At 41.4% G+C, this 26358-nt stretch overlaps 1 long non-coding RNA gene across 1 annotated transcript; it reads right to left on the bottom strand.

Moving 5' to 3' along the window:
• Positions 1-3500: 3500 nt before the first annotated feature.
• On the bottom strand, positions 3501-23745 carry LOC138284595 (uncharacterized). Its single transcript, XR_011201427.1, has 2 exons — positions 23677-23745; positions 3501-11758 (listed from the first exon to the last, which is right to left on the bottom strand). It is a non-coding gene; the product is annotated as an uncharacterized lncRNA (long non-coding RNA).
• Positions 23746-26358: the final 2613 nt, after the last annotated feature.

Raw genomic sequence — 26358 nt, 5'->3', positions numbered from 1 at the left:
ATCCAATACTTCTTGAAGCTGTTTGCTTAAAAGGAAGTAATTCATAGGAAAATATAACATAACGTTAAACAAACTTAAGCAAAGCGATTAAATCGGATCATGGCAAGCTGGTGTGATGGTCACATTGTTTTTTATTTTTATTTTTTTTGCAAGCATATGTCACACAATAAAAAAGAAACATGCCACTGACTAAATGAGATGGAGATATGCTTGCATTAAAAAGTGAAAATTAAAAAGAAACATTTCATGTCATTTTAATAGAATAGCTATTGCGTCCTAGCAGGGAAGTATGCTTATAATAGCTATATAAAGTCTATTTTTAATGAACATCTCACAAAATACGATTAAAATTGGTGCCAAAAAGTTACTGTTGGCTTTGAGTTATTGTAACCTGTGCAACACATATTGATGACTAAGAAAATGCATTAGAAACTTAACTTTTTGGCCTATCACCCTTGGCACTAAAGTGTGTGTCTTTTAGATGGATGGGCACAAGTGATCACGAAAAAGGCTACCACAGTCAGTGCAAGAGAGAGGAAGGCGGAAGGGAGTTGACCCAGTGATCTATAATGCAAAATGTTGCAGTGGGCAGAAGTATCACGTGAATCACAATTGAACAGGCAAACAGAAGAAGAGGTCTGAGACCATGTTTCCATAGAAAAAGCGTTTTTGACTTGCCTATATCTTTGGCACCGTTTGACGAATCTTCTCAAAATGTTCCACAAAAAAGTGGCCCGGTGTGTCTTGTTATGCACAGGAAGTTTTGGGGTGATCCGTCAAGCGGGGGCTGAGAAAAAGGGGGCTCAAAAACATTGTGTTTTCCATGTTAATTCCCAAAGGACCTGTCAACACGTCTACCGCCCGAACCACTGGACGGAATTACACCAAATTTGGCAGAAAGCTAGCTGTTGGTCCGCAGATTGTGCTTTTTGTTATTTGGTGTAAATCTGTTCAGTAGTTTAGGAGATATTCAAGGGCAAATACATTTGTATATCTCTGGACGAGATTAATTGCTAAATTCCTGAACTTTTTCAAATACGTGTGCGAAAAGAATCGTTGCAATTGGCTGACCGCAACCTGACTAGAAAGTTGCGACCGCCATTTTATTTTATGGGACACGGCACCCAGGGCTGAAAATTGAAAGTGGCGTAAGGGGTCAGAATGAAGGTACCTTGACCCCAGAAGTGTGATATAGGTGTGTTTTATGGGCAAATTATAAGTTTAATATAATTTTGCATCACACTGCGTGATATTCATGAAAATTCGCGAATTTTCATGATTTGCAAAATATTCGCAATTATGAAAAAATGTGAAAGAAATACCACAGACTTCTTCATACACTAATTCATTCACTCATACATGCGCTCAGAGGCTCAGTCACCCACTCACACCCCCACTCAGACACTCAGCCCCCCCCCCACTTACTCAGACACTCACACACCCACTGACTGAGACAGGCCCTGTGGCCATTGCGCACTGTGCACGGCGAAAGGCCATGCATGGCGTGGGGTTAGGTGGTTATAAGGACTTGGCTACAATGCCTGGCCTTGCAACCAACCCATGCTGTGCACAGCCAAAAGCTGTGCGCAGCGGCGGTTGGAATAAGGTATAGTAAATAAAATTACTTTGTAAAAAAAAAAACATAGAAATTCACTGAAGAAAATCAAAGGTTACAGGGACGTTATAGTTAGGTTCGGAATTTACACGTACAAAACCATAGAAATTCAGCAGTTAGAGTTCTTTCAAGTAACTGTAACTCGCTCCCTAAGGTAACTATAACTCGTGCCTTCCCCATGCAGAACTAATTACTCCACATATTATGTCATTTATGAGATCTTGTATGGCATCCTTGATATCACTGAAAAGTTTGCAATAACATTCTTGATAAGAATACTGTGCATGGCAAGGGAGCGAGTTATAGTTTCCTTTAATTTTTTTATAAGCAGGGGAATATGAGTGAATATATATTTATATATATTATGTTTTTTTTATCAATGTTTTCCTTACATGAGGCCGGCAAGACCAGAAATTTCTAGGCCGGACCTACAAATTATTCATCTGAGCATGAATAGATGTTAAAATATGACACAATTAAAATAACTTGTGAAGTTAAAAGGTGCTTAGGACAACCTGGGATTTCAATTGTGTTTAAAAGTGCATTTAATCAAAACATTGGATCAAAAAGATTTAAATAGGGTAGTTAATGAGTCTTCATTAGGACATATAAGGGTAGGTAAAATCTCATGTGAACCTATTGAAAGTATTTTTTCAGCTGTGTAAAGTTGTCACAGAACTATTTCAGATGAGCCAGTGAGAAGAATGTTGTCTCCGTGGTCGTGTTTTTTAACAATGATTAGTAAAATGGATTATTCAGTTTAAATAATTTAAAACTGTATGAGAAAATAGGAATATGACTCAATTATGTGACATACTGTCATCATGAGGTTCCCTAACCACACTGAATTGACTTTTTATTACAAAGCTAATTAATAATTGCTGTGGTTCTAATAGGTGACTGGGTAAGTGAGTCATGTGAATGATTATATGGATACGCCATCTTTCTTTTATGGCTCTTCTCCCAAGTGCACTCACATCCCATAGTTTTAGAACTGTGAGGTAAATACAAATTATTAGAATCTAAAGTAATTCAATCTAATATTGCTCGTTTGTAGCAATTGCATACACATGTTGGGGTTTCTGGAATTATTAATATTTGTATTGTATTGTATTGTAATCGTATTTATATAGCGCTTACTACCCCTGACGAGGCGTCAAAGCGCTTTTCGATGAGTAGCACGCTACTCTGGAACCCAACAAGAATTAGTGATGGATTAGTATTGTTAAATAATAAGTACAGTTTTAGTATTATTATGAGTTAATTTGAGCCGCGGATATGAGAGTTTGTTAGTTAGATTGACTGGAGTAATGGAGGGGTGGAGGAGGAAAGAAATCCAGAAGTGTTAATTGGGAGTATAGCCTTCATTTACTCAACCCAAAGGCTTGGGATGAGTAAAGGGGGGCAGAGGGGGAAGAGTATGTGGAAGGGTTAGGGAGAGCATAGTAGTAGGGTGAGATAAATGCAGGAGAATTTAGTAGGGTTGTGTGGGAGGTCACAGTAGTAGAGTGAGGTTTGGTGAGTTAGATGTGGAAGCGGAGGGAAGAGCTTAGGCAGAGATATTTAGGAGATGAAAGTGGTAGAAGGGAATTGGGATGAGTCAGAGTGAGAATGGAGGATAGTTTGATAGAGACATGACATAAGAGTGATGAGTAGATAAGTGTGATAAGATGAGAGCAGGAATTCATAAATACCTAGTATAACAACCCACCCAGGAGCCATGCAATGATCCACGAACATGCCAAGCACAGAAACAACATGTACACATACATACATGTATATATATATATATATATATATATATATACACACACATGAATACACACACATATGCACATACAATACATAATTAGAATCATGGGTAAAAAATACTTAGTCAGACAGGTTTAAAGAGTGTGTGTGTATTTTATTGTTTTGACATAGTAGCAATACATATTTTCTAAAGAAACTATAAATAAATAGAAATATACCTATAATCTGAAAAAGATATTTATCAACATAGGCATATGCAGTTCATAGTTGTTTGAAAAAGGTGGTTATGAAGGAAAGAGCAAACTCTTGAGTTGTTTCCTGAAGACAAGAAAGTTATCTGTGGCTCTTATAGTTGGGGGTAATGAATTCCATAGTTTGGCTGCTTGGACGGAGAAGGATGTACCACCTATAGTCTTTTTCTTGTATGGAGGTGTTATAAGGCGGGGTGCCAATCTTGAGTGGAGGGTTCTTTGTTGGATGTATTTGGTAATTTTCTTTCTGATAAAAAGCGGTCCTGTTCCATGTATAGCTTTGTTTTTTAGTTTTATATCATTAGAAAAAATTATACCATATCAGTAAACACAGACTGTCCAAGAAGGCATCATTACTTTTGAAAAGATTCCATGTGATACATCAAAAGGGACTCTGAAGCTGTGTTACTTGACCTGTTGGGTGGGTCTACGTCCCTCAACAGACCTTGCAGCCGTTGTGTGGCCAGAAGGAGAGGGCACTGGATTTAACGTGCTGTTAAGCGCTTCATCTCTACTGTGGCGTGGGACTCTGAAACTGTGTTACTTGACCTGCTGGGGTAGGACCACGTCCCCCAGCAGATCGTTCAGTCCTCGCAGCCTCTGTGTGGCCAGGAGGAGGGGGGCACAGTGTTCACCGTACTCTTAAGTGATTCATCTCTTCCACGGTAAGGACTCAAACTGTGTTACGGCTTATTTTAAAAGTGCCTAGAAGTCATATGCAGCAGCATCTTAAAGAGCTACGCTGGCTTTCCATCAAAGAGAGAGTGAGGTTTAAGGGTCTGGTCCTGGCTCACAGAGCCTTCTACCACTCTGGGCCTCGGTACCTCTTGGGAAAGGTTAAACCGTATCATCCAGCCCGTATTCTGCGCTCTTCAGATGCATTGCTAGCAGTGGTACCTAGGACAAAGGGAAGCTTCATCCTTTTTGTTCCTCACCGGTAACTACCTGGAACTCTCTCCTTCTAAGGATGAACTCTCCTTTAAATGACACTTGAAGTCGTTGCTGTTTGAAAATGCATTTAGATAACTTGTTGTACTTGATCGGTCTACAGGCCTAACTAGGGCCGAGGCACTCACTGTGTAGCTGAGCGCTTTCTAAGCCTGATGATTGATTGATTGACTTGACCTGCTGGGGTGGGACTACATCTCCCAGCAGACCGTGCAGCCTCTGTGTGGCTAGGAGGAGTGGGCACAACATTCACAGTGCTCTTAAGCGCTTCATCTCTCCTGTGGCGCAGGACTCTGAAGTTGTGTTACTTGAGGTGCTGGGGTGGGACTACGTCCCCCAGCAGACCTTGCATCCTCTTTGCTGCGGGGAGGAGGAGGCACAACATTCACTGTGCTCTTAAGCGCTTCATCTCTCCTGTGGCGCAGGACTCTGAAGTTGTGTTACTTGAGGTGCTGGGGTGGGACTACGTCCCCCAGCAGACCTTGCATCCTCTTTGCTGCGGGGAGGAGGAGGCACAACATTCACTGTGCTCTTAAGTGCTTCATCTCTGCCACAGCGTGAGACGCTCCTGGGTGCATGCCCAGGCAAAGACTGGGCCAAGAGCAGACCCGTCTACACCCGGCTGAGCCCACACTCTTGGCTTCCCAATATTGGCTTCCTTTCTTCACAGCAAAGAGAAAATTGCGTCCCCACCAAGTTCCAGGGTAAGCCTTGCACCACGATAACAAACTTATTGCCAAACACTATGGGCATCCTCCACAGTTAAATTTCATCAGTTGAAGAGAGACTAGGGACTTGTAACCGTTCAGCAGGAGACATTGAGAGATCTTTACCTTGCATGGCCCTATCTAACCGTACGGGGGGGTAGAGGGAGGATTACCATGCAACAGCGTATGAGTGATCAGAGATGTAAATAGTGAGTCTGTTGGGTGCCAGTCTAGTAAAAGCGAGTGAACTTAGAGACAATATGACTATGTCAAAAGCTGCACATAGGTTAGGAGTATGAGGATGGAAAACGTTCTCTTGAAATGGGCTCAGACGATAAAGGTGGATGCTCATGAAAGCAGTTTGTACATGATGCACAATTTTGGTAATTTGCAAAGTTCACCAATGACTGATTTTATTTCTTGAAAACAAGTGATTGCATTTTACTGATTGTTTAATGAACAGACTTTTCTGTATCATTTAATTTGTACATGTTTCATCTAACCAAATAACGAAAGACTTGGAAAACCTTTCCTAAATAGTCTTCTGTATTTTTCTAAATGTATTCTTGTAATTTCACACATTTCTTACTTGTTTATTTTATGTGCATGCGCCCTGTAAAACATTTGCCACCTAGCACAAACAAATGCTACCATAATAACCAAAAGTCTGTTGGCAACCTACAACACCATTTATAAATCCACAATTTGTTTGTGGACACTTTGATCAACTATAAATACGTGCTATACTTCACCTACAGTCTTAGTGACAATCAAAGTAATTTGTTTTACTAAAACCACGGAAGACAGTATAGGGCTATAGCTCTGACTGTCCCTGGGGTGCCAGGGCATCGACCCACTTCCTCCTCCTGCCACTACAACTTGGCATCTTACAACTTTTATATATAAGCAAACGACCTCACAGCAGAAGAGTACTCCACTAGATGCATTACACGAATACATACACAATACATATCTGGCACGCTGCACTAGCATCGTGCAGTGCGGCATGTCATAGAATGAAGCTTCGGGGCTTGTCGAATACGGCCTCTTGCCCAATCAGAAGCTGAATTAGAGAAAAATGTCAACCTAGCCCCCTTCAACTCTATTCCAGCTTCTGATTGGGTGGCAGCTCACGGGTCTGCCTCTGGCTGATGAGGACAGATTGGAGTCGGAAATCGTGGGCCTGCTCAGGTAAGGTTTTGTGCTTGAAAGTGTGTGTTTGTGTGCAGGGAAGTGCGTGTTTGTGTGCAGGGAAGTGCATGTGTATGTATGTGTGCATGTCTCAGTGCATGCCTGCAACTGGTGTGCATGTCTCCTTGTGTGTGATGTTAAGGTCTGACCCAGGGGTTAGCAAACTAACCTAGACACAGTGCTGAATAGTGCTTTTGTAATCCACGAGCCGCCACTGGGCCTTATTTAATAGTGCTGAGGATCTATAGAGGTCACACAGTCCAGGCTTTACCAAAATGAATATATTTGCATAATTACATGATAACACTGTTTGTACAAGTTGTTAAAGCTTCATAGAGGCAAATGTGTCCCTGAATTGCTCAGGCACTTTTTTATACAAATAATATGATGTATAATTAAAAAACATAATACCAACATTCAGACACAAAGATACAAAGTGACCTGTATTCTTAAAATTCGAGAATTTTAACCACAATCATTGCAGCATCAGAAGAAATAATCGTAATTACATAAGAGTTATTCATAAATGATTTCCTATATCGCGCAAGCAAACTAGTCAAGTAAGTGAATGATACGTTTACAATGAGGAGTGCTTACAAAAAAAACTAGTATTTTTTATTTATACCGTCTTTAATGACTATCGGTGTTCTGTAACGTAATAGTTCTTAGGAATGCTGCTAGGACTGAGTGGAGGTGTTATATAAGTTAGAGTCCAACAATTCATCCATTCTAATGCTGCCTTTTTAATTACCAGATTTTCCGGGTACTATTATTTGAATCCTGATTGCAAAAAATGCGGATTCCTGATTCACTACACCTATTTTTTCAATTTGAGAACGGAACCTGAATTATTTTCACCGAAGTAACTCCTAAGAATAGGTCTCTTAGCTTCTGCAGGGTGCTGTGAAGGTACAGACGCATACGACACCTCTTGATGCATATGTACCTGTACCTTGTGCCAATTCTCTTCATCGTGACCTTGTCCCATTTCTGTTGTCCATTTACATGAATAATTCAGCTTACAAAACTATTTTTTGCTTAGCGGGCTCTGATTTTTAAATACAAAAAAATAATATATGTGGGTAATGCTTGAAGTCATACACTGCAGAAATATTCTGCATTTGGGTGGCTGAAAGAGTGGTTAGTTTATTGGTGGTTCTACACAAATTGTGCCATACACCCAAGAATCTAGAAATTGCAACACGGCTGACTGCATACCTCTTTATTTACAAATCGTATGCAATATACATTTACATATATATGTCCTAAACTTGGCAGATATTATGATTTCTTCAGTAGAATGCATTTGACATTCGTTTCTCTGTTTTATTGCAAAATCTATGCAACTGAATGTAGGTCTCTAGGATCTTGTGCATCTAGAAACACACAACTGACTTACAAAAATGAAGAGTGAAATTCCTCATAGGTCTATAAAGGCTAACCAAGGTCAATATTTCTTTATTCCTGTGCCAAACCTATGAGTTAAATCCTCACAACATAGATATGCTTTTTCCATATAACATCACAATAGCATCTCACATGATTTACTAAGCAAAGTCATCAAATCATCTGGCGCTCATGGAACCTAGTTGTGATTAAAGCCAGACTTTCTAAAGGACATATTATTTCTGGATAAAAAGGTGGTAGGGGCCCAAAAATCACAAATCATAACCTCTTCCACCATTCAGTGCATGTTTAAGCTGTGTTATAGTAGGAACTTTTGTTTTTACAGCTGAGAGGAGTTTGTGTTCTAAGGATTTGCAAATATGTAATGCACTATGCGCTCCAAGGGCTGAAGGATAATAATTGCCCCAAGGCACTACTAGCTCATCTGGCTCCACAGGGACATCTAGCCACAATCCGTGGTATTGCACCTTCTGCTAATGCACAAACACAGTTTATTTCTGATAAAGGTTTAATGTATAGCATGGCTAAATATTTCAGCCATTCCACTGAGGACCTGGCACTTCTCCAGCCGTTTCTGAGTTTGGAGGGACATTCAGAGCTTCTGACGTCAGAAGAAGTTTTGGCACTGTTCTATGACACTGTACTCTGAGCGCATTTGGCTCCACAAGGACATCTAGCCACATCAAGTGGTACAGCACCTTCTGCTGTTGACTCTACAAGACTCTACAGGGGCATCTAGCTACAACCAGTGGTACTGCACCTTCTGCTATTGACTCTACAGGGACAGCTACTAACAACCTGCACACGGCACCCTTGTGCCCCTGTCTCCACAGTTAAATATTTAAAAGGCCTGCTAGGCCTGAAAATGTGTAGCACACTATGCCCTCAAGGGGCTGATTATATGGTTACAATGCATACGGTGAACCCCATTTCTTTCCTAATGTAATGGGACTCAAACTCTGAAAACAATGTGAGAAAAAGCATGTAAGGATGTTAGGAGTCAAAACAATCACTGCCAATTGGCTGTGGGTTATTAATGGAAACCACATATTTGCTACAAGGTCTCTGCAGAGATATACATGTAAATGTTTGCTTATAAGAAAGTAATACAACTTCCAATCATATCATTACTCATTGATAAGACACTACCAGGTCCAATGGTAATCATACTGATATGAATATTTGCTTCTTCTATTCACCTTCCCCCCAGCACTTATTTGTGGGTGTCAGCTCCTCTCTTTCCCGCTTTGTGGCTTTGATGACTGTCTGTATTGCTTTGTTGAGTGCGCTCTAATTTTGTGGGTTGCTTTTGTTCCTGTTCATATGGGATGTGGCTCAGCAGTTTAGATTTAACTGTCCATTTAAACGGATTTTTATAGGGCTGCTCCCTGTCAGTAAAGGCACAGACAAATTAAAAATGATTGACTGTAATGGGGCTTAGAGTGATCATGATTGCTAAAATTAATTCAGGCATTCTGTCCATTTCATGTTGTATTGTTTGTATACATACCAATACACAAATACACATATCTCCCGTAGAGTTTTGGCATAGGACTAAATGGGAAACATACTTTTTTCCACAGATATATATTGCTCAAGTATTTAAGGACCACTTTAAATGTCAAGCAATTTTTGTAGATTTCATTTCACAAACTTAGGCCCGTATTTATACTTTTTTTAGCGCCGCATTTGCGCAGTTTTTTGACGCAAAACGGCGCAAACCTACAAAATACAATGGTATTTTGCAAGTTTGCGCCGTTTTTGCGTCAAAAAACGACGCAAATGCGGCGCAATTTTTTTTTAAATACGGGCCTTAATTTCCTCTAGCATCATAAATGATGGGAAATTAATTCACTTAATTGTTGTTAATTTTGAAAGTGTATGGTGTTGAAAAAATAGGCAGAAGAATCAGTGTGGTCACATTTAAGATGAAGTTGAAGGCTATATCTAAAACAATGCCTTTAAAATTATTCTTCATACCCGTCTTGAGGCAGGTACACATGCCATGGTCACAAATGAGTTTAAGGACACCGAAATGAACAAATTATGTCAAACAGATACTAGTTTTTTATGTCACTAAGCCTTACTATAATTAAACAAAGATGGCCATCCTTGTCACCAGGTGCCTGATCAGCGATAAGTGAAAGAGTCCCTGCTCTGCAAGTGAAATATGACAGTAGGAATATGTGGAGAGATGACACAGATTACCTTCCCATTTCACATCGAGCATCAACCAAGTATTGAATCAGAGCATGCTGGCATCACTAGGGCCCTAGATTTAAATAGATATTGTTTAGATACACACACCACACACTATGAAAGGTCCACAGAGCAGAGTACGGATTTCTTGGAAACTCAGGGACATATTTACAAGCCCCTCATGCTGCCTTAGCATCATTTTCTTTTTTTACGCTAAGGCGTCCTACCCATTTGCACCACTTTGTAATCCTTTGCGCCACATTATACCTGTTCCAGGTATAATGTATACAAGGGGGGCGTTCCCCCGCAGAGAGGCCCAAATAAATGGCGTAGTAAAATTTACAAGGTTTCACTGCGCCATTCTAGCATAATTTTTTAATGCCAGCTCAGGGCGGGTGTTAAAGTGACACTAGTGCATTAGCCTTAGGGACTTCCTGTACTTTGCTGTACTAGCCCCAACATTTTTGATGCTAGTCCAGCAAAGCGCTACAGTAGCTTAAAAAAATTCTGATACTTTTGTCTTATGTGCGCCATGGTGCGGTGTATTGTACATACAGCACTACAATGCTGTTGTTAAGGAGGCGCAGGGTGACGCAAGGAAACTGGTGCATGGGAGCCGATGCACCAGTTCTTTGTCAGTATGTCCCTCTATTTTTTTGAGTTGACATAGTCAAATACTTCCAAAACTACTTACTTTTTTACCTAACTTGAAGGCGGTCTTGTGCATACTGCACACTGACCATTTGACTATGTACCGTTTCAGCAGGATCTCCGCTGTTTGGCAGTAAGATAGTATTGCTGTGCTACTGCTCTTCAGGCACCAGTTGGAGCAACAGCACCTGAAAGCTGTTGCAACTTTATTTGAGGTAGACTGATGGCCTTTCATATGTATTGAATATTTTGGTACCAGGGGCTCATGAGTAGCTATTGTTGTGGTAGTCGCTGGTTTGAATCCTCATGAGCGCATAAATGCCACTCTTAAAACTCTACCAGACTTTATCGGTACACTTTGCTTAGTGTTTGACTTTGGGTAGTTGTTGTTCTACAGTTTGTTAACGGTTGTTATTCTCATGCTTCAAGCTTTTATGTGATGCTTTTACTGGATGTCTTTGGTGTCTTGTCCCTGCTCTGACCTTTTGGACAGATGGCAGGAAAAGTGCATTTGAGCAGTATCACTGGTTATACTTTTTTGTACCAGCAGTAATTTACTTAATTATTACCATTAATTTACATTTTGCAACATCGAAATACATTTTTTATCACTGCAATAGTCTGATAAAAGTAACATTTACAACTCCCATTTAGCAATGTACAGCAATAATCATCTCAAAACATCTATGTTATATGAAATATAGCAGTGTCCAGTGTCACAAAACATAATTACATTTTCTTTGACATTGCATATTCCTCGCCTTTTTGCATAGTTCACACAACTTGGTCGCAAATGCCAAGGAGAGCACCGAGCATTTAACATTATAATGTGTCATTAGAAATACATTGATATTAATGCGTTTCAATTAACTTTGTCTCCAGACTAAAGCTTTCATGTAAGGTATTGTCTCTGAGTGGAAACATGTTTGAGGTATCGAAGGTGAGTTCTTCATCATGTTTAATGTTTATCTCCAGTCTTCGTATTTGTTTGATAAAAAACGATAGTTATTCAGCATTTCATCTTTACTAAGCATATTCTGAAAATAAGAACATAATCGGAATATTACAATGTGGATATAAGTTAAGAAATGTAAAACAGGCTTTGTATTGTGAAATATGATGTGTGTTAGTTCACTTCTCCGCAAGATTTAACATGGTCGACATCATGCTATTTCTATGCAGTTATCTTTCTCTGGTAAGATATCCCTTCCATCTGCACTTCCTGCTTAGCCCAACACAGATATCGTGAATGATAGCAGAAACAGGCGGCACGTTAAACACCCTTTCACCCTCCAGGATGATGTCATGACATCAGTAACACATGACCTTTGAGCTCCACCGTCACTTCACAGAAAGTGACACCCTTTTGACCCTGACGAAATCATATGCAATGAATGCGAAAATCCTACAATTGTACACGGACAAAATAACCACTATGCTACAGATGTAGATTAAAGACAGACACTGGAGTCACAAAGGAGAACATAGTAGTCACATTCAACTGCTGACTCCTAGTGGATGTCCTCACTTACTGTGACACATTTGTATCTCTCATTTCCTATGATCTGAAGCACCCGAATCTCTGATGCAAGGGGTCCTAAAAATGTTTGATCTTTAAGGTGCAAATATCATGAACATAGGGGAATACAACAAAAACCTAGCAGTCGCATTTACAAGCACCAAATATCATTTATACCAAGCACTTACTAAATCTATGTTTCTGCATGAAGCCCTCCCACCTCCGTGGTCCGCTCTGCAATACCTATTGTGTAACAAGCCTGCCTACTGATCATTCAGAAGTTTGTATATGTATATGGTATTTTTATAGTGCAAGTTAAGCCAAAAGGCAGTGGAGCATTGTACATGATCAACGACAAGCTCACAGTTATTGAGTAATCCGAGAGAAAGCTAGGATGTGGACAAATAATGCATTGTGATGTTGTGTTCATTAAAGGGCCTAGTCTTCAACTCTTTCCTAAATCGAAGCAGCGTTTGGGCAGGTGTGATGGGGATGGTGTTAAAGATACTAGGGCCCATATTTATACTTTGTGACGCAAAACTGCTCTAACGCAGTTTTGCGCCAAAAAAATTAGCGCCGGCTAACGCCATTCTGAAGCGCCATGCGGGCGCCGTATTTATTGAATGACGTTAGCCGGCGTTAGCTGCCGGCGCTGTCTGGTGTGCGTTAAAAAAAACGACGTACACCAGGCAGCGCCAGCGTAGGGGGAAAATGGCGTATGGGCATCCAGAAATGGTGCAAGTCAGGCTGAGGCAAAAAAATCGCCTTAACCCGATTTGCGCCATTTTTTTACGACGCCCATCCCCCATTGAAATGACTCCTGTCTTAGCAAAGACAGGAGTCATGCCCCCTTGCCCAATGGCCATGCCCAGGGGACTTCTGTCCCCTGGGCATGGTCATTGGGCATAGTGGCATGTAGGGGGGCACAAATCAGGCCCCCCTATGCCACAATTTTTTTTTAAAAAAAATACTTACCTGAACTTACCTTAATGTCCCTGGGGTGGGTCCCTCCATCCTTGGGTGTCCTCCTGGGGTGGGCAAGGGTGGCAGGGGGTGTCCCTGGGGGCAGGGGAGGGCACCTCTGGGCTCATTCTGAGCCCACAGGTCCCTTAACGCCTGCCCTGACCCAGGCGCTAAAATCCGGCGCAAATGCAGGTTTTTTAGTCCCGCCCACTCCCGGGCGTCATTTTTGCCCGGGAGTATAAATACGACGCATATGCATCGGAGTCATTTTTTAAGACGGGAACGCCTACCTTGCATATCATTAACGCAAGGAAGGTGTTCACGCAAAAAAATGACGCTAACTCCATGAACTTTGGCGCTAGACGCGTCTAACGCCAAAGTATAAATATGGAGTTAGTTTTGCGTCGAATTTGCGTCTAAAAAAACGACGCAAATTCGGCGCAAACGGAGTATAAATATGCCCCCAAGGCCCGTATTTATACTTTTTTTAGCGCCGCATTTGCGCCGCTTTTGACGCAAAACGGCGCAAACCTACAAAATACAATGGTATTTTGCAAGTTTGCGCCGTTTTTGCATCAAAAAACGACGCAAATGCGGCACAAAAAAAGTATTAATACGGGCCTAAATGCATAGAATGGGAAAGTCTGACGTCTTGTTTGTTTTGTCTTCAACATTTGCTAGTAATAGGAGCCCAGAAGACAATTGTTAAAAAATCTTTACAAGCGCAATATCTTAGGTCAGAGTTCATGTGATGCCTTTCCTGTGTAACATAATTGATGGTTAAAGGATATGTGGTGTCATTTCCACTGCCCGCATGACTTTGGTGAAATAACATTGCTCTTGGAAAACACCAGTTAAGGTTATGCTTTTTTTTTTTTTGTTAGTTTGTTTCCATTGTTTATCAGTAATTTCATTACAATTATACTTCTTTACCGACCCATACTTGCATTATATGGTTTGTCCACACTAGGAGTCAGGTACCCTTCTGACTATGAAAAAAGTTTAAACTTTTTGTGGTATGCGAATAAAATGAGCACGTATTCCAATTCTTCTACCAAATCAACCCAACAAACCGTGATTGAAACCAGGCACATGTTTGTGTATTTTTTTAATTAATTTATTGAGGCGGTCGCCGCCCGCCATGCGGTTACCGCCGAATGACCGCACCGCGGTCAAAAGACCGCGGCGGCCATTCTGGCTTTCCCGCTGGGCCGGCGGGCGACCGCCAAAAGGCGGCCCGGCGGCCCAGCGGGAAAGCCCCAGCAACGATGAAGCCGGCTCCGAATGGAGCCGGCGGAGTTGCTGGTGTGCGACGGGAGCAGTGGCACCCGTCGCGATTTTCAGTGTCTGCTTTGCAGACACTGAAAATCATTATGGGGCCCTGTGAGGGGGCCCCTGCACTGCCCATGCCAGTGGCATGGGCAGTGCAGGGGCCCCCACGACACCCGTTCCCGCCATCCAGGATGGCAGGAAGGGGGTCGGAATCCCCATGGCGGTGCTGCAAGCAGCGCCGCCATGGCGGATTCCTTGGGCCAGGGGTAAACCGGCGGGAAACAGCCGGTTGCCCTTTTCTGACCACGGCTTTACCGCCGCGGTCAGAATGGCCCTGGAAGCAGCGCCAGCCTGTTGGCGGTGCTTCTGCGGTCCCCGGCCCTGGCGGTCATGGACCGCCAGGGTCGGAATGACCCCCTGAGTGTACGAATGCAGAGAATTATTGGTGTGGTGGAAATAATACAACTTAATTAACCACATTGGGGAACAACACTAAAGGCCTGATTAGGAGTTTGGTGGACTTCTGATGGGTAGGTTGCCACCATACTGTCTACCTCTCTGCTGGACCCATCACGACTTTCCCGCTGGGCTGACGGGCGGAAACCAAGGTTTCCGCCCGCCAGCCCAGCGGGAAGTGGAGGCTGCATTGTTGCCGGTTTGTAATTGCCGCAGGGGGCACCAGCACCCCCGCAATGCTCACTGTCTGAGCAGCAGACAGTGAACACTGCGAGGGCGCAGGGCAGGGGGACCCCTGCAGTGCCCATGCCAAGTGCATGGGCAGTGCAAGGGACCCCCTGTAGATCCCTGCACCTGTTCTCCACCAGCATTTTCATGGTGGTGATACCCCCATGAAAAGGCTGGCGGAGAACGAGGCCTTAAGTTATGAATACTCATTTGTCTAAAACCAATAGGTGAATTTCTGAGCATAAGTGTTGAGGCATTGAATTCCAACACTCGGTTAGTCTATTAGAAAAGGCCCTGCCGACATAATGGGCAGACTGTGAGTCAGTAGTCACAGTCAAACTATAGCAGGAAGTGGTCAGAAAAACGTAGATTTCTGATAGGACTATACTGGTAATATTTAGAATCTAGGAAGTCCAGTGTTTTCTGTTTGACAGCCTTGTGCAAATAGTCATACACTTAAAAGTACTATGTTTCAACAAGTAAACAATAGAATAACCTCAGAAACAGTATAATATATCTGTAGATGGAGCAATCCTGAAATTACTTGGGCAGCTACATTCTGGACTCACTAGAGCAATTGGACCAGTTTGACTGGAGTTTGAGTAGTCCAGTCTTGACTGGAATTGAGCATCCACTATGGGCTTCTGACTATGGGAATCCAGGAAAAGAAGGATTCGTTTCAGCAAACTGAGCTGAAGAACGCAGCCACCAGCCACCAGCCTCTTAGTTCAACTCAAAGCTCAGTGCGAGAGGATTCTAGATATAGTCCCAAAATTCAGAGCTGTAACAGTAGCAGAACTCGGCTGAGAACGTTTGGACCATATTTATAGGCTTTTGGCATGGCGTGGTGTAGCGCAGCGCAGCCAGTTAACTAGCTGAACTGCTGTGCAGCAAACGGAAAGGGCAGGAATGCAGCACATCTATGGCATGGGGTGCATTCCTGCCCTTTCCTTCGGCGCTTATGCTGTTTCGGCAGCCTAGTGCCAATGCAGGCAACCCTTGCACCATGCTGCAAGGGTGCCTGCATTGCATGCAGGATTGGTTTTGTGCAGAAAAACAATCATGAGAGGCTTTTTCCTCTTCCTGTGTGTGCTGTAGAATGCAGCACACACAGAAAGAGGAAAAAAGGAGGAATAAAGAAATCTCTCCTCATTGCACGTCCCCTAGGGAGGCGTAAGGTTTTGGCACATCGTCAGGTTTACAAGGTTTTGTAAATCTGAGGATGCATCAAAATCCATGTGTGTTGTGCGAGAACACAAACTGCAATGCCCATGGAATGCCACCCTGATGCAGAGTAAGGCAGCGCAACGATTTGCGCTGGCTTGCCTTACTCCAAATCTATGAGGCCATTCAAAGACACGCAAAGTGGCTTTGCTTGGCCTCATAGATATGATTTTAAGGTTTGTGCTGCCTTTGCATCACAAGTGATGCAACGGAGGTGCAATGGGCTTGTAAATATATAAGAGTCAATAGCAGTGTCCGTAGAACTAGCAAGAATAGAAGCACCCTTGGGAATCTCCTGAGCATGAAAGGAAGATATTCATCATAGAGATCCATGATTTTCCTCTTCAGTGAGAAGCAGTGCTCTATTGAGTCCTTCAAATCAGTGCTGCTAATTGGGGACCTAGCTGGTTTCTATACATCTGTATTTACCTAGTATTTAACCCAGAACTGTGTAACTGCATGTACATTCTGTAGAAAAATGTGGGGGATTCTTGTGGACAGAGCCAGGTCACTAGAACTTTATTCGCCATTACATTCAAGTGCCCCAGTGTAAGGTAGCTTGGAAGATTGATTCAGTGAATGTGCCTCTTTGCAACGAACAGTGATATATATGTTTCTCTGTAAACTCATTAAATTTGTAAATAGTATGAAGAGTGATCACAGGACTAATGAGCAGTACATGCACAATACTGGGCTTTTTCCCAACTGCAGGATGGCCCACCCATGAAGAGCTATTTATACTGTCACATAAAAATAATCACAGACCAAAATGTATGTGAGAGACAGGGCAGGGTAGGTGGCATGAGCTATACCTCCTAAAGGTTAAAAAATTAAAAATCTTGATAATAAAAAGATTTACAATTTAGCACAGCAACACTACTGAGGAGATCTTTTGACTGAAGATTTTTCCTTATGCCCGTCATAAATCAGAAAATGTTGGCTAGAGTTCCTATATCATCCTATGTGATGCCAATCCTCTGCATTTCACCTTCTTAACTATTTCTATTTTACTAGCATCACAGCATGTTAACGTTTCATAAGATGATAATCTACACTTTACAAACCACCACAATAAGTTATTTAATAGCAGGAACTTTGATTTTGACCAAAATCCTTATCTTGGGCAGGATATAAATAAAGGTATGGACTATTATGTTAATGAGGCAATGCTTTAACATATGTACAATCCTCATGGAACTGCTCACATTAAGTACATTATAGCTTTACTAAAAAAAAAAAGATTTATATCCCACATACCAAGCCCTTAAAACTATGTAAAGGATCTAGGTACATCAATCTGCAGGGATATGGACATAGAGATCAACATCTTAGTATAAGCTATAACTGTACGCCCGTTTGAACTAATAACATGAACCTGAGGACAGCAGGCTATTTTAGCTTGTAAAAATGTATGTTCTGAATGTTTTTTGAATCCCATAATAAATAGTTTGAGGTCTAATCATAAATAATTTTGGAAAAGCTGTGGAAAATGGAAGAACATATTTTCTGTTATGATGCCCAGTGTATTTCCATAAAACATCCCACCAGCTCAAAAACAAAAGTCTAATATCAACCCCAATAACAAGTGATACAAAAGTAATCTGGCTAAATTGAAAAGAAAATTCAGGACCCCGAACATCAAAATACTTCCTTATGTGCTCAAAACAGGCAAGCTAATCTGCAATATTGCAAGGAGGGGATATCACAATACAAAAAAGTATCCAAAAATGCTAACATTACCAATAAATGAAGGATGACTACACATACAATTTTCACTTCATAAACTGTCCAACCTAGAAAAGCTGAAGACCTCTCCTAGCAACATTTTGAAGATATCCTTTTCAGATACCGAATAGCCATTAATTCATCACTTGCAGCTCAATGTAATCACCTTATTAATGTTTTATTCCACAACTTCTTCCTTTTGCACGTGTGTCTTTCAATTACACCTTGCAGGAGTAATTTATAACCTTGGCCGCAAAACCAAAGTGCCCAACTTTCAGTGGAATCTTGTCCAGGTATATTCATGAAGAACGTTTTCCCATTTATCATGTTTCAAGACTGAGTAACAGTTCTATTCCTAGTGAAATAGTTTCCGACTCTTTAAGAAGAAACACATTCATTACCACTCCTCCTTCTTACAACCTTCAAATTATGTAAGTTTGCAGGTAATCGGTTTTTTAAAGAGGAAAGTCAAGAAAACCTGTACAACAAGCTCTTTTCTGGGTGTGAGCCTGTACTGTAGTGTGTGAAAGAGGAATTTGTAACTTAAAATGTGCCAGGCTTTCAGTTGGAACCAATTTAGTTGGTAGACTTAACAGAAGATACCTTTGGCAGCAGTGGTGAATCTAGGTGGGGATAACTCAAAGCTGTGGTGACAGAGATTTGCAGATGGCTCCAGCTCAAGCTTTAAGCTGTGGACCCTAAGGAAAGATGAATGTAAAACTTCCAGCAGGAAGAAGTCAAAGATCCATTGGTGAACCATTGGGTGCTTTCCACAGAGGTGATGCCAAGCCACAAGCAAGTCTAGCAGACAACTAATTTTACTAGACTTCTGTCTTGGAGATATCAAGTCCACTGTACTAAGTTATCAAGGCAACTAGCAAGACTCTAGAAGAAAACCTCTAAGCAAGCGATGCAGCATTTGTGGGGCATGATCTTGATGATGGCTTGAGAGTGGGTATTTTTAATCTCTCCATGCCTTAAAATAGATAATGGTACTGGTTCAAAGATATACAAGGAGTCCAGATTGTGTACTTTGCTGTGTACTGTATAGTATTTTGTTCACATTGATGCGTATTAGACCTGACATCAGCGGCGTGGAATTCCTACAGTCTGGCACCCAGGATATATTGTTTGGGGTCAAGGACAACAAGATTTATTATTTATTTTGCTCTTTGGACAAGTAGACCCAACCCCCTGAGCACAAACCCTTTGTCTGCCAGTTTACTGTAACACATTATGGAGCAGGGAAGGGCATTGTCTACAGTTAAGGTAATATTTGTGTCCACATGTTAATGCTGCTCAAACATATATGTGTGCTTCATTACGTAATTTTAACAAAAATTAGCAAAAAGCACAAATATTTTTTTGTCTCAAAAAGTACACATTGCCACAGTAGGTACTGGCACTGAACAAAACTTTGCGTGCTGATATACTCCTTATGAAGGAGAAGTATGCGGTCCAGTAAACCCAGCAGACAGAGAGATAAAGTTTTAATAATTACGAAAGATCTTCGTTAAGGCTGGACCAAATGAGATGCTCAATTCTTAATGTCAAATATGCACCCATGTTATATGTCCTTGTGTTAGTGTAGATTTATCACTTTTATGAATTCACAAGAATTTACGGTAGTAGGCCAGAAACCGTACTCTTAGAAAATATTTGTGAACTCCATTTTAGCATTGAGCAAATATGCATCCGTTGATTTGATCATTTGACAATCGTTGAGCAAGTTTACAAGTTCACTGTGCCTCCAACCACTTGCTTTCCAACCCTAAAAGGCGTTTAACTTCTGCCCTTGTCAAGGAGTAAATTTCCAACCTTTACAAGTTTACTTTCCTTCCAACCACTTGCTTTCCAACCCTAAAAGGTGTTTAACTTCTGCCCTTGTCAAGGAGTACAATTCCAACCTTTTCCAAAATGGGAAAAGATAAAAAAATCGATGGTGAAAACCCCTAAAACATACAAGTCATTAGGTTTGCAATATATTCAACAGGGCACTCCAACCCTGGAACTATTGCTTACTGCTACCTCCAATACCCCTATGCAGATCTGCAGAAATGTGGCAAAATAAAGGAATTGCTGGTATTCAACCCCTACTATAGTATGAGCCCTGGCATAATCAGATAGGCTGTTATCAAAGCTATTACAGAATGAGATTGCTGCCATAATTTGTTGCCGCACTATATGGCACCAAAGGGACAAGTGGATTTATGAAACAACCTGTCCCATGGACAAGTAGATACTTTATGAAATTCCACACCTGTGCATGACATGCTGAGGTGGTGTTTCCCCAAACATTCTTGCTTTTTGTAGCATATTTTGCTGATTCCCTCTTAGTGGCTTTAGACCCCTGGGCACTTTCCCACTATAAGTAAAATGTGAAAGTACACATGCGCCTTCCCACATATGTTGGGAAGTGGCGCTGGCCTGTGTGTGCGCACTAGCACAATGGGTGTTTTAAACATGTAACTGGTCTGTCTTAGCAGGCCGATGTGCACACTTGTACCTTTCAAACATGTGTCCAGCCTGACAATTCAGGCTTGTGTGTGTGCAAGGGCACATGTGCCCAGAGAGTGAAGAATACCCATGTGTGTTTTCACTACATATGGGAGCTGCTGTGCCCATAGGGTTAAAGGTGCAACAGTGAATTGCAGCAGAGAAGCCTTATAATGTTTACTATCATTCGATTCACCATGACAAATCCCTTTATATGGTAAAGGTGTTTTATCAATAATCATTGAGAAATGCCACTACTAGAAAGTGGACATTTCTCTACCCTAAAAGGCTTTGTGTGCCTTTTAATTTGACTCAAGTCCACACTGGTGGCTTGTGCATCACATTTGTGCATTCCCCAGCGACAGCTATAAAACTTGGGCATACAAATGGAAAGAAGACCTCTGTCATTTGTGGGCCTGGCAGAATAGATTGGAGGGAGATATTTTTACACTTCTTTCGGAGCCAGATCATGGCCCCACTAAAGATTAAGATCTACATTCCACAGCCCCACGGCAAACAGGACTGACATTTAAGGGGATCATCTGTGGTTCAAAGGGGAACCCTCTGAACCTTTCCCAACTTCACACTGCAGCAAAGTAGAGTTGCTGGAATGTGGGACAGAGACCACAGTGATGTGGGCGTGGAACTAAGTATTGCTCCGGGAGACTGGATTTGCCTGGTGCGGAGCCTTCAGAGAACTTCCCGCATCAAAGGAGTGTGGCTGTTCATTGTAGGGTCACGACACGCATAAGCGTCTTGTTGGTAGTGAGCGGATTCACCAGTCGCAGGACCCTACATGTCCTGCCTTTGTCGAGCATGTATCATTTCTCTCATGCAACACCAGACTGCATGCTTATTGTGTGCAGTGTCTGATTCACTGGGTGCGACCCTTGCAGGTGGGTGCGTACCCTGAGCAGTGTCACATTCTACCTCGTGGGGCATCACTAAACTTGCTTCTCTGTGACCGGATTTGTCTGGTGCGGCTCAAGTCATCACGCCCCAGACATTGTGCCTCATTCCAGGAAGGTACGCAATTGATAACTTTTCATGTGTGTTTGGTGTTGTCTGGTGTAACTGAAGTCATTGGGCACCAGACGTTGTGCCTCATTTTTGGAGTTAAGGAATTAGTAAAACTTTGTGTGTAATCCGAATTGTCTGGGGCGTCTCAAGTCATCACGAACCATACGTTGTGCCCCCTTCCAGCGAGGTGTGGAATTGGTAACTATTTGTCTATTGGAGTGCCTGGCTTACTGCCACTGTGAACAGCGTATGTCCCAAAGAGACACTCCCCCATGCTTTGCAGACCCGGGCCCACACCAGAAAAGACAGTACAGAGACCCCTGAGTGAATTCCAGAGTGGTGGCCAAACCTCCATTTATTGACTGTTGCCTGATAAGCTGTTATCTCTTTCTTACCCCCAACTTTGCCCCAGGATCCTGAATAAGTGTAATTCCGGCTACGAGTAGCATAGTATCCGGGAAAAAGTTGCTTTTATCTCCAGCTCATGGGGGTGGGGTAGTAGGAACTGGTTGAAGGGTGGAGGAAGGTTTGGGCTCAGGGTGGGTCTGTGAGCGCACTGACCACTAACCTGCCGGATATCAGTGCACTGCATTAGGGTGCTGAGTGCGAGTGCATGTTATACTAGCCACCATGATATTCATGGCACCACCACAGCTGGGCCTAGTAATGCTAGCGATATTTCTACATGTGATTTATGCCTAGATTTACGTGGTGTTCATGTTATGTGAAATAATGTGTATGTGGAATACAAACTTTATTTACATACACCTCGTGTAATGTCTCTTTTGTGACGCTCAGTGTACTTGTCGTCTAGTGGTGCTCTGCCAATGCTTTACAAATTGCCCCTGTGATAAGCCTGACTGCTCTATGCGAAGCTACCCAAGGTTGAGCACAAGTTATACAGTGAGTGTAATCACTCACCCCTGACAGGAGTGGTAGGTACTGCCTGACTAAGACCTCACCTCAGACAACCAAAATGTGCTGCCTCCAACAATGTGTGCCTGTTCTATGTCTTTGGTAGTGTGATATAGTCAGTGTTCTGCAAATCAGTAGTTTGGGTGATGCTAGATGAGCCATTAAAACTACAGGACTGAGCTAGTTATCCTATCTCCTAGTAGGTTGTTTAGGAGATACCAAATAGTTACCGTATCAGTTATTATCCTGTTTAAGTAACTAGAATAAACTATGTAGGAAGCTTCAATCCACTAGCCAATAGTTTGTTAGTGTAGCATTCCAGCGGAGTGCTCCATTCCACCACCATGGAGGCCTCATACACAGGACCAATGCCCTTGTGTGCCATGCCCAGGTCTCCTGTTGATGCCACTGTCTCTAGCCTTGTTTTCAGGCTAGGGCTGTATTGACACCCCAAAATAGCAATATACTAGGCAGTAGTACACTAGACCCTTCATAAACCTTTATGCAGACCTTGAAAATTCCCTCCCTACCACCATTCCTAATGTTCCATAGAAACCACGAAAGCTCAGCAAAAATAGTGGAATTTACAAGTATTGGGGGAGCAGCAACTCTGACCAAATCTCACAGGAACTACAGCTGTAAGTTAATGTGTGTGCAGCAGGAATTTACAATTCACATGGGTTGATCTGAGTGACTCCGCTAAAGGTGTATAAAAAGTAGTTAATCTTAGTTGACAGATTGCTAAATAACTGCTGGATGTTACCCACCTAAGTTCCATTCAGACATTAACCAAATAGTTCAGCACTTGGATTTCGAAAGTATTTAAATATTCTTGTCCGATTGTGTCAACGTTTGCCTCTTGTGGATGTCAAATTAATTACTATGATTTTTGAAAAAAATATTAAATCTAATAAGTTATGATGCCAGAACATTTTATGAATGAAATATTTGTTAAGCAATAGAAACATGTTTTACAACCCTGTTCCACGCCACCGAGTATAAAAATCTCTAAACAGCAATCAATTGTGCTTTATTAACATGAAAGCATAAATACATTTACGGAAAAAACGATACTCTTTAATAATACGTTAAAAGTGACATGGAAGCACTTTAATTACAGTCAAAAACAATACATACCGTTAGGTTGCTGATGCCTTGAGAGAAAGCCCCTATTTGAATTACAGTTCCTTCTGAATGCTCCATCTGTAAAATCATTTAGCAACCAAATCAAAGGAAATAATCTCTCCAGTAATGCAACACTTACATGAAATTATGCATACATCTTTAGCTGCAATTATCTAAAGCATTTTGGTCATCCGAAATATATTCTTACCTTCATGCATCGTGTTCAGTACAATCACATTCAAAGGTTGATCACATATATTCACTAGACATCCGTTGAATATGACATACTACTAGGAGATGTATTACTTCAGTAAGATATCATTTTCTAGTTCCCCTCTGGATATCAGTGTTGCTAAACATTAGGGAACTGAGGCAGCACACATTTATTGATGGCAGATCTAGGGGTTGCGGACATCTGTGATGGTAATGTAAAAGGGTTTGTGTGTGTGAGCAATATAGACATGGAACGGGTTCACACACCCAAAATATATGTTTGTTACTTGAAAGACCCTTACTGTATTAGCTTGTGTCTCTGTGTGTGTAACACTGAGGTGTGCAGGTAGTTAACAGCATGCAAGCCCAAACATGAGGTGGCTTTTACTTGTTCATATAGAAGTAGAGTTATCAAGGTTTGTCAGCCATCTGGTCTGAAAAGGTAGTCTACTAGACCCAAAGACAATCTTCATATCAGTATTAATGTATGTGTGGATGTTCATGTGTCAGCTAAGTTACACAGTGAACAGACTGACTTGAGTAATTGTTGAACATTGTGCAACACTGAACATATCTTGTGGCACATCTCTCTAGCATTTGCATAGGACAGATATTACTTTGACACATACATAGCTGGTAATGGGGTTGGGCTGTTGTGGAAGTCCTGGTTGTGAGTCTACTACATGTGCGTTGGGTACAGCTGCTGGTCAACATGTTAATGATCTCACATTATCTGGGAGGAGAAAAGGCGATATAAGCCAACATGTGCCTTTCCTGTCTTTGTGTATGTTAGAAATTGTGTTTCTGGTGGAAGAGGTATGCTCCCTGTCCAAGCAGGAACCACAATCCTAGTCAGGGTAAGTCCCAAACACACCCTAGGTAAGCCTGTGCCCACTATGTTGTAACCTGTTACAGAGCAGTCAGGCCTAATTTAAGAGTCCATGTGTAAAGCATTTGTGCAACACTTCAAACAGTAACACAGTGACCACATCACAAAATGACTCCACACCAGAAACGTAGAGCTTATTTTTCTGAACAAAACAAGACCAAAACAACAAAAACGTAATAAGTAGAATTCACAATAGTTTTTATTTTTTTAACTTCTCTTTATTGGCATTTAGGTATCGACAACCCAGACTTGGGCCACAATATGCATTTTGTTTGCAACAGATACAACGTTACCAATAACGTAAGGAGGAGCTTCAGGCAAATAAAGAACTAACTACATAACATTCAACGGTACAGTTAGTGCAAAGAAATCAAGTCACACCATTTTCTTTTTAAACAAACATTGGTGAATCAATTCTAATTTTCATTACACCCTTGTCTGCAGATCCACCTACAGTCATAGCGATATATGAATTTTTAATTAATAAAGTGAGCTGTAGTGCTTAGAAGCATAAAGCACCAACCATGGTGTAGTGTAGAGGAATGAGATGAATAAAGAAATTCCATAAATGTAGATAGGTATATTACGAATTTTAATGGCGAAACAAGACCCATGACTGAACTCCACAATGGCTCCTCCACAAGTCCTTACATTCTAGAATACCATAACATTCTTTATGATGACATACCAATGACATATTAACATTTCAATACAATAACTACAGTAAATACTATAATTGCCATACTACATCATCACCCTTCACACAAAAAAAATGTGAAGTACTTGAAAATGACAAGTACAAATATTATATACCAGAATTCTAAATTCTAATACAGTCTCTAAATTTTACAAGTACAGTTCTGATACGACCACTTCTAACTGAATTTTTATTATTCATAACAGGATTTTTTTTACACGTCATTCATTTCGTTTTGAGCTTCTTCTGTCACTCTTGAATTGTTTCTTAGAGTTCCAAAATGGTACCAATTCTCTTTTGTATCATTGCTATCTAGCACTGTCTGTTTAATCAACTTGTTTGTTATAATATTTGCTTGTTCTTTGCTGAGCTTAAAAATTGTGTTTTTATTTCACTATCCTTTGCTGTTCAATAACAGGGCACTTCAAGACACACTCTCAACTTTCAAAGGCCTTGAAAATTTAGATTCACCCTTCGTCACTTTTATAGTTTTTTTTGGTTTAAACAAAAACCCAATTTCCAGGTTTGACATCTACATTTTTAACGTGTTTCACTTTATCAAAATATTTCTTTTCAGCCTCTTGTTTTGTTTTCACCTGTTCCAAGTTTTTCAAGTAACCATGTCAGATTAAGAATAGTTTTAGGTTTTCTGCCTCTCAGTAGCGTAAATGGAGCAACACCTGTGTTGCTGTGAAGTGAAATGTTGCAATTCCAAACTTTCTGGTGTAAATACTCCACCACATTGAGTTTGTTAGCAAGAACTCTCTGTGCGCCCTCTTTCAATTGGCGATTTGCCCTTTCAATCAGTCCATTATAAGAAGGACTGTATAGTGACACCCTAACATGCCTAATATCTTGACTTTTAAGAAACGCACACATCACTTGAAACAAAGTG

Source organism: Pleurodeles waltl, chromosome 3_1 (assembly GCF_031143425.1).
Source record: "Pleurodeles waltl isolate 20211129_DDA chromosome 3_1, aPleWal1.hap1.20221129, whole genome shotgun sequence".
Taxonomy (NCBI): domain Eukaryota; kingdom Metazoa; phylum Chordata; class Amphibia; order Caudata; family Salamandridae; genus Pleurodeles; species Pleurodeles waltl.
The sequence above is the reverse complement of the archived record's forward strand: the minus strand, read 5'-3'. Positions and strand labels throughout refer to the sequence as shown.